Here is an 8661-nt window from a genome sequence, read left to right on the forward strand (position 1 = left end):
GCAGGGAAAGAGAGAAAGGAAGACAACGTAAGAAAGAAAACTTCACGAGGAAAGAGACTAGGTGGCTGGTTTCCATGTTTTTGAGGTTGGCGAAGCATGACTGCTTGAAAGAATGGCTGGAGAGACCTTGGGGGAGAGGCAGGAGCAAAAGAAAATTTTCAAGTGAAATGCTACATGCTAGGGCATGAACAATCCCTTTGACCCCATCAATGTTCAGGAAAAGTATAAAACCCATAATATGCTTGGAGAGATGAGCTTGGAGAGATGAGCTCTCTTGAGAAAGCCTATGATGACATGAGATGGACTCCAGGTCATTGCGACTCAGAATAGAGTGCACTTGCCTGCATGAACAGCTGTACATCCTGCACAATGATGAGTGTAGAGTAGCTCCTAGGATATTTCACACACCCACCAATCCTCCCAGATCTCCAGGCCCTCTATATTGTTTTGTGTTGTTACTGGATGGGAGGAGAAGGAGGCAATGGTGGGGGTTGGATGATATAAGGGGATTGAGATGGAGAGAGCGGGACAAAATCTGAGAGTCAAGATTCTGGTGGGGAGAAGGGGTGTCAGTAGTGGCAGGTAGATGTAGAGAAATGTAGAACTCAACAGGATTTCAGGTATGTTATTTTGATTTAACCTCGGTTTCTGCATAAGATGACAACTGTGAGAATGAAAGAGGGAGCTCTCAGTAGTCTACCAGGAAAACAGGTATAAACTGAGTCTGTGTGTCTGGCAGGAACTAGCCAGGATATGTGCTCAGTCTCCTTCTGCAGGACTGTTAACATCTGGGTCTCCCCTTTGTCCTCAGAGGACTGTTTCTTCTCAGTGTCCGCAGTCTTTATGTCCCTTGAATTCTCCTTAAGTTTCTTTTTTTTTTTTTTAAGAACTCTATCATGTTTCCTTTTCATATCCATTGAGTTCTCAGGTCAGTTCTACCTCTTTATTGTCTCTCTTTCTATCCTCTTGTCTCTTTTCCTGCTATAGACAAGGACCTACTTATCACCCACTTGGATTCCAACAATAGCCTCCTAACAGATGCCTTGGTGTCCAGTCCGGTCCCCCTTTCTAATCCACTGGAGGCACTCTGATCAATACATGTGCAGTTCTCATTATTTCACTTTACTGCTTACAGCTGCTCAATGGCTCCTGATCCATTTCAGGTAAAGAACAAACTTCTTAGCACGGCCTCGAAGCCCTTCATAAGCCACCCTTCTAGCCTCTCCAACAGCAATTTAAGCCTTCTCCCAAATGCAATTCTCTAGCTTTCTACATCTCCTTGTCTTTGTGGGTGCTCTTTTTCTAGCAGAAAAATAGATTCTAAGAAATATTCTAAGTTCTAATTCTGTGAAATTCCTGTTGAAGTGTTCATGAGGATCTATTATCATATCATAATAAGAACAATTGATTACTGTGAACTTTAAATTTATTAATTAATCACTAACCAATCCAGGGCCAAACACTGAGTTAGGCCTTAGGAGATGAAGATTAGTAAGACATAGCTTTTGACCTGGACGAATCACAGTTAGGGGATGGGGAGAGACCAATAGACTATGTCCTACAACATGGGAAGTGTTATAATAGAGCTATAAAATCACCAATGTGGTAATGGCCACCTTTCCTAGGGGAGTTGAGTAAGACTTCACAAATGAAACAAACCTTTAACCCTAGTGAAACCGAGCTGAACCCTGTGGAGCTCCTGGGCATGGAAGCCTTTCTGTACCCCATTTTCTTGTTTGTAAGGAACGGACCCCAGATTCCATGACCTTCCCTGAGTTCCAAAGGGCATATTCGAAGAGTTGCTAATCAGGGAAGGGAGGGGATGCAAAGACAAGGGAGTAGCAGCCAAGAAACCACCTGAGGCTACATTAAAGGAACCAAGAAGACCATCGAGAAGATTACCTGAGACCAGATTAAAGGAATGCAGGCCCTGCATGCACCCTAATCTTATCAGCAACCCCACCCTTGAACTATTGCTATAAAACTCCTCATCAAGTCCTCTCAGTTGGGACACATAGTTTTTCAGGGCAGGAGCCCACTGAGTCCCCCTTCACCTGGCAAAGCAATAAAGCTATTCTTTCCTACTTCACCCAAAACTCTGTCTCTGAGATTCTATTCGGCACAGGTGCACAGAGACCAAGTTTTCGGCATCATTGCCTTGAAAAACCAGTAGAATTTGCCAGATAGAGAAAGAAACTCTAGGCAAAGAGAATGGCAAGTTATTATAATAACTGGTCTTAATATTTTTCATTTGCTAATATTGCTGCTAAGACTTGTTTTGACTGTCTCACCATTAGCAAGGCCTTAACTTGAATGAAAGAGAGAGGTGTAGGTTACTATCGATGCAATTATTTCACAGCTGGGGCGGTGAGTGGTATTGTGTCTGTGTATATATATTGCCTGAGGGTTTCTCTTTCCCTTCTGTGTGATCACAGATGATTTTGAAACTTTTTTTACGAATGGTGGGCCATCCAATGTTCAATCAGCAAAATCACAGCACTTTCAAACTTTGCTGACTCTGATAGGGTCAGTGTGGGAAACTTCTTGCCTCTTGTGTAGACTGATAAGTACATCACATTCGGTGCTGGTGGTTTTATTTGGGGTGTTTGGGCATATTTACACTTTTGCTTAGGAAAGCATCTTTCTGAACTGTGACTACAAACTGTGAATTCACTAGGAAACAGGTCTTTAGAATATTGGCAAGGTTCTCATATTCTCTGTAAGCTCTATTTAAATATCTCTGGGGTTGGTCTGTGGAACACACATGTTCTTATTAATTGATTACACATTAATAAGAATGATAACAAGTTAACACTTGTGGATGCTTTTTCAGTGGAAGTGTTAGCATGATAAAACAGGCTCCATTAAACTTCTGTTCTACTGGATTCCACTTCACCGAAGATAAACAGCTTACTCTAAAAATGAGATAATTTCATAATAGTCTATTTAAGCTGGCTGCAGAAGTAAATTACAATGGTTTTCTGCCATTCCCCACCTCACCAGTCCATACCACAATCATTCTGTCCTTAAATCAGTTGATTTGGCTTAGTTCTTTTTCTACTATAATAATAATGATAATTATTATTATAAACGTTTATATATCACACATAATGTGCCAGGTAACATGCTGAGCATTTTCTGGGTATCTAATTATTTAATATTTACAAGAACTCTCTGTGGTAACACCATTACTCTTTTGTTCGAGGAATGAGGGAGCTAAAACACAGAGAGGTTAGTAACATGCTCAAGGTCACAGAGTCAGTAACTGATGGTGTTGGGATATGAGTCCACACAGTCTAGCTGCAGGCATGCTGCCCTTTAATACTGTGCTACACAATCTCTCTAGCCACAGTCATAGTCAATATGCTTCTCTTCACAGTGTCATAGCAGGAGTTTAATTGACTTGAGGACATAGGGACCCCCATGCCATCCAAGTACCCCCTCTTACACTGGAAGTGAGCACTTGGGTGACTGGAGGTGGGAGGAGTAAGAACATGGACTTGTCAATGGCCGTAATGGCCCTGGATATATTTCCCATCTCCAATGTGTGATTTAATGGAATTCAGAAACCTTGGTTGAATAAATGAATGAGGGGATGAATGATTACTATTGCACAGGATGTAAGATCTCCATTATGTCATTGGCAAGAAGCTCCTTCAGGCACTCTGTGAAGTGAGTGAAGAAATTCCCTACACCAGTAACTCCCTGCAATGCCAGGATCCCACGGTCCTGGGAGGATGGAGATGGGAGAATGGGAAACAGGACAACCAGCTAGAAACAGCAGCAGTTGCGTTCCCTCTCGCCGATAAAATAGAGTCACAACATTTTCCAGGACCTCTAGAATCCTGCCTTTAGGGAATTCCCAGGCCATCCAGTGGTCAGGACTCATCACTTTCACTGCCATGGCTTGGGTTCAATCCCTGGTGGGGGAACTAAGATCCCACAAGCCACATGGCGTGGCAAAAAAAAAAAGAATATATTCTTATCTTTATTTTTAGTGATTTTCTTTCAGTGATCTTGTTTTCTTTAGGTCTAGGGCTACAATAACCATTTGGAGGAGAATTTTCCCAGTGCAACTTTTGAGCTGAAGGAAGCAGGACAAGAGAGCTGATCTCAGGTCTTTGTTGATGAATCTAGAGGTGGAACGAGACCATCTGCCCACCCTCTGCCCACTCCTGAATCCCGCTATCACCAGAGAAAAGCACATGACTGACGTCATCTCATTCTAAAAGGATGGCAACGTACTATATCTCATTTTGACACTCAACGCTGTTGGCAATCCTATTACACTTGCCTAGCATAGCCATCTTCATACTTTCTAAAATGATCATTTCCCCCCTTGTTTTGTCTTGCTATGTCTCCTAAAATTTCTCATTCAGCCAATCATTTTCCTCCTATTTATTAAAACAAACAACAGCAGCGGCAGTAAATCAGACAGGAACTTTCTCATCTTCCTAGCACTAAATCTGCCCACCCATTTGTATGTCAGTCCCACTGCCATCTTCCTGTTCATGCAAGAGTCCCTACTTTTATCTAAGGCCAACTCTTCTGCTTTAATCAGAATCCTATGCTTTTTGCCCTCTCAGGGACTTGGCTTCTGCAATAGTTTTCTTCTATCCTGCATCACAATCTTTTCCTCTTCAGTGGAATTTCAGTCAGTGTATGAATATGCTCTAACATGTCCTGTCCCAAGCAAAGAACACATGTTTGATACACACTGAAACCAAGCGGGACCCTGTGGGGCTCCTGGGCATGGAAGCCTGTCTGTGTCCCCCATTTCTTGTTTGTAGGAAATAGGCTTCAACCTCCATGACCTGCCCCAAATTCCAAAGGGCAGGTTCAAACAGTTGCTAATCAGGGAAGGGAGGGAATGCAGAGACAGGTGTAGCAGCCAAAAAACATTAGTGCAGCCTTGGGGCAGGGTCCTGGTTCCACCTCAAGGGATATGCATAACAATATCTTTGAGCTCTTCTGCAAAACTAAAACCCCCAACAAATGGAAGATATTAGCTGCTTGATGAAGCATTCTTCATTCCAGAGAGAAGATCACAGTTTGATAACTTTGAGAACCACAGAAGCTCATCAAGAGACAGCCTGGGGCCAGATTAAAGAAATGTAGGCCCTACACACACCCTGATCCTTATCAGCAGCCCCAACTTTGAACCATTGTTATAAAACCCCTCACCAAATCCCCCCAGGTTGGGACACACAGTTTTTGAGGGCACAAGCCTTCTGTGTGCCCCTTTTCCTGACAAAGCAATAAAGCTATTCTTTCCTGCTTTACCCAAAACTCTGTCTCCAAGATATGATTAGGCACCAGTGCATAGATGTGAGTTTTCCACATCAACGTCTCCCTCAAGCTGCATTTCCATGTCTCTGGTAGTGTTTGCAGTCTTAGGGTTATCTGGAGCTGGTATCTCTCCCTTGTTCACCACACATTCTCCCCTTAAACTCCTCCTCCTCATGCCTGAATCTAACAGTCCCACCTCTGTATTATTTCACTGGAACTCCCAGCAGCGTTCAAGACAGGTGATTACCCTCTCCTTTTTAAAAGCAATACCGAATGGGTCTATCTGTTAGCTAGTGCTTCCCAAGGCATCACACCAAAACTCAGTGGCTTAAAATAACAATTTACTGTTGCTCATGAGTCTATGGGTCTTCTGGGCAGTTTATATGGTCTCTTATTTTCTCACTCAAGTGTGATGGTCAAGTGCAGGTAACGTGGTTCTGCTGATCTAGGCTAGGTTCTTACATGCTGTGGGTTGGCTGGTTCTAGGATGGCCTCAGGTGCAAATTTCAACATTGGCAGCTTTGCATACTATGGCCAGCTCTGTTCTAGCTCAGTCCCTCTGTAAGGTAATAAGGCTGATTTACTGGTGGCAATTTTTGATTCTGTGTGTGTCTGTGTGCTAATATAGAGGAAAAGAATCTGAAATACTTTTATCCCTGTACATTTCTGTGAATGGCATGGTTTTGTTTTCAGATACAATGGAAATGAGTAAGAACTTAATGGAATCATTTTTCATGTTGCAAAGGAGCAAAACAAAAATAAAGGAGGATTCAAAGCATCCTTAGGTTATTCCATTTCTGTGAGAACAGAAAAGCATTTTAGGATAAGGGCATGTGCAAAAAGGTCAACTTTTTTTGTGACTGAGAAAGCTATCAGAGATAATCGAGTCATCTCTGAAATATGTAAAACCTTCTTCATATGTAAAAAAAATAAACCCTGGTGGCTCTACCTTCTGTGAGAGTGGAGAGCTCTTGAACAATGACTCATTCAGTTAGGCAAAGACATGAAACCATATTTGAATGTAAAACTATATGAGTTACAGAGAATCTAGGAAGCTGGGTATCAGTACACACTACTGCCAATATAGCATGCAGGGTAGATATGGGGTCAAGGAGAAGTTAACAAATACTACAGAGGTAGATGAGAAAATGCCAAGTAGTGGGTACTGCTCTTTGAAATTGGTTTGATTTGACTGGTGGATTAAATGTTGAAGGCCTATAGGGATCATTTATTTCAACACCATTTTGTCTATTAAGCCATTAGAAAAGAATCTGAAGCCCAACAGGACATAGAGAGGACATAGACAGGACATAGACATAGACAGGACATAGAGAGCTTGGGGCACAGCCAGGACCAGACTCACCCAATCTTCATCCTTGTCTTCTGGCTGTGGGCGCTACTTTACTGCTGAGAAAACTCTTGTACTGATTTTAGTGTGTTTCCGTCGTGCTTAAGGTTTAAAAAATTATCCTATCTCCTCTGCAGGAATTTATTAACATGGGTGTTCTGGACACTATATGAGCTTTTTACATGCAGAAAATTGACATCTTGATGGTTTTCATGGGACAGGGTATTTAAGATATTTTTCATGAGATTAGATCTTCAAGGCAAATCACAAGTCTGTGTTTTTCAAAGTGATCTTTTCACATGAATGACTTTTCAAATACGCTGTTTTACTCATTGTTTTACATGTCTTGATCTGTAGGATAGAGTAATTGAATTCTCCAAATCTGTGTTGAGCTGGAACTCCTCCATGGCTACCCTCATTTTATGGAGGTAACTTTACTTGATGCCTTCACCTCCTCCTCCAATCTTCTCCTCCCCCTGAAAAAATGAGGGGCAGTGTCCTAGGAAAGGTTGATACCTTTCCTAATTAACTGGGGAATCAGTTGTCTTTCCGGTAAATGGAGAGATCTACCACATGAAACCAGTAAGCTAACCTGTTTGGTTTTCTTGGCCCCCAAAATTGGGAAAACAAATGGAATTCAAATTTTCTTCTATTAACCTAATGTGAATGTACGATTGAATATTTCTGAGATCTAAAACTATGGTAAAATTTTAACTTTGTCTGTTAAAAGGAAACAGTGATGCTAGTAATCTAAAACAATGATCAGTTAGAATCATTACAGTTTGTATTTGGAATTGAGTATACAAATAATTTGGTAACAATGAAAATTTCCTAATTAAATTTTGTTTACAGTGGAATTAAAATTTGTCTGTATATATTATTGGAAGATCAGAGTACCCAGGATTCTTAATGATATAAATGTAGAAACTTTTCAGAGAGGCAGCAGGGTCAGTACTGAAGCCTGGGGACATTGGAGTCATATTTCCAGATTGAAGCCCCAAATTGTCAGAGTTTCTCAAGCAACTCTAGGCAAGTTTCCTAATCTCTGTTTCGCATTTTGTAAAATGGGGATGCTAATATTACCCACCACAATGGGATCAAGATAATTTATACATTGCACTTGAAGTACCTGGTACTTAACAAGAAATTAGCTGTGACTCTTTAGGCAATTGGGCTAATGGCACACTGTTTTAGTCCATTCAAGTTGGTGGGGGGGGGCTCCTGTAACAAAGTACCACAGACTGGGTGGCTTATAAATAACAGAAACTTATTTTTCATAGTCCTAGAGGCTAGAAGTCTGAGATGAAGGTGCCAATGTGGTCAGGTTTTGATGCAGACCCTCTTCCAAGCACGGGCAGAGGGCTTATTGGATCCTAACCTGGCAGAAAGAGGGTGAGCGCCCTCTGGCCTCCTTCAATAGGGCACTAATGAATCCCATTCACAAGGGTGCCACCCTCATGACTTAATTATCTCCCAAAGGCCCTACCTCCAAATACCATGACATTGGGAATTAGATTTCAGCCTATGGATTTTGGGGCAATACAAACATTCAGGTTATAATACATACTAACCTACTATGTCTCCTGGGAGGTTTTGTTGTTGTTATTTTGTTTTTTGTTTGTTTGTTTGGTTTTGTTTTTTTTAGCCTAAACATGTATGCTGGCAACTCATTTAATTGTCATTTAATTTTTTTTAACATTTCTGCTAGAAAGAGAAGAATATTTGTTTTGTTGAGGTTAGGCAGAGAGGATGGTTATGTAACCCATTACTCTTTAAGTACCTATGTATCTATCTGTCTATCTATCATCTCTCTTTCTATGAAGTTCTTATTCTTCTTTGAACTAGTGATAACATCTTACTGGTTTCCTCAATGATTATTGAATTAAATAAAATCCTTAACATATATTCATTTTATATCTGGATCAGAGTCATGATTATATCTCCCTTAAAAATGATCTTTTAACAACTGCAACTAAGAACACATTTTCTATACTGATAAAAAGGAGAGGAAGTTAAAAAAAAAC

Source organism: Phocoena phocoena, chromosome 1 (assembly GCF_963924675.1).
Source record: "Phocoena phocoena chromosome 1, mPhoPho1.1, whole genome shotgun sequence".
NCBI classification, from domain to species: domain Eukaryota; kingdom Metazoa; phylum Chordata; class Mammalia; order Artiodactyla; family Phocoenidae; genus Phocoena; species Phocoena phocoena.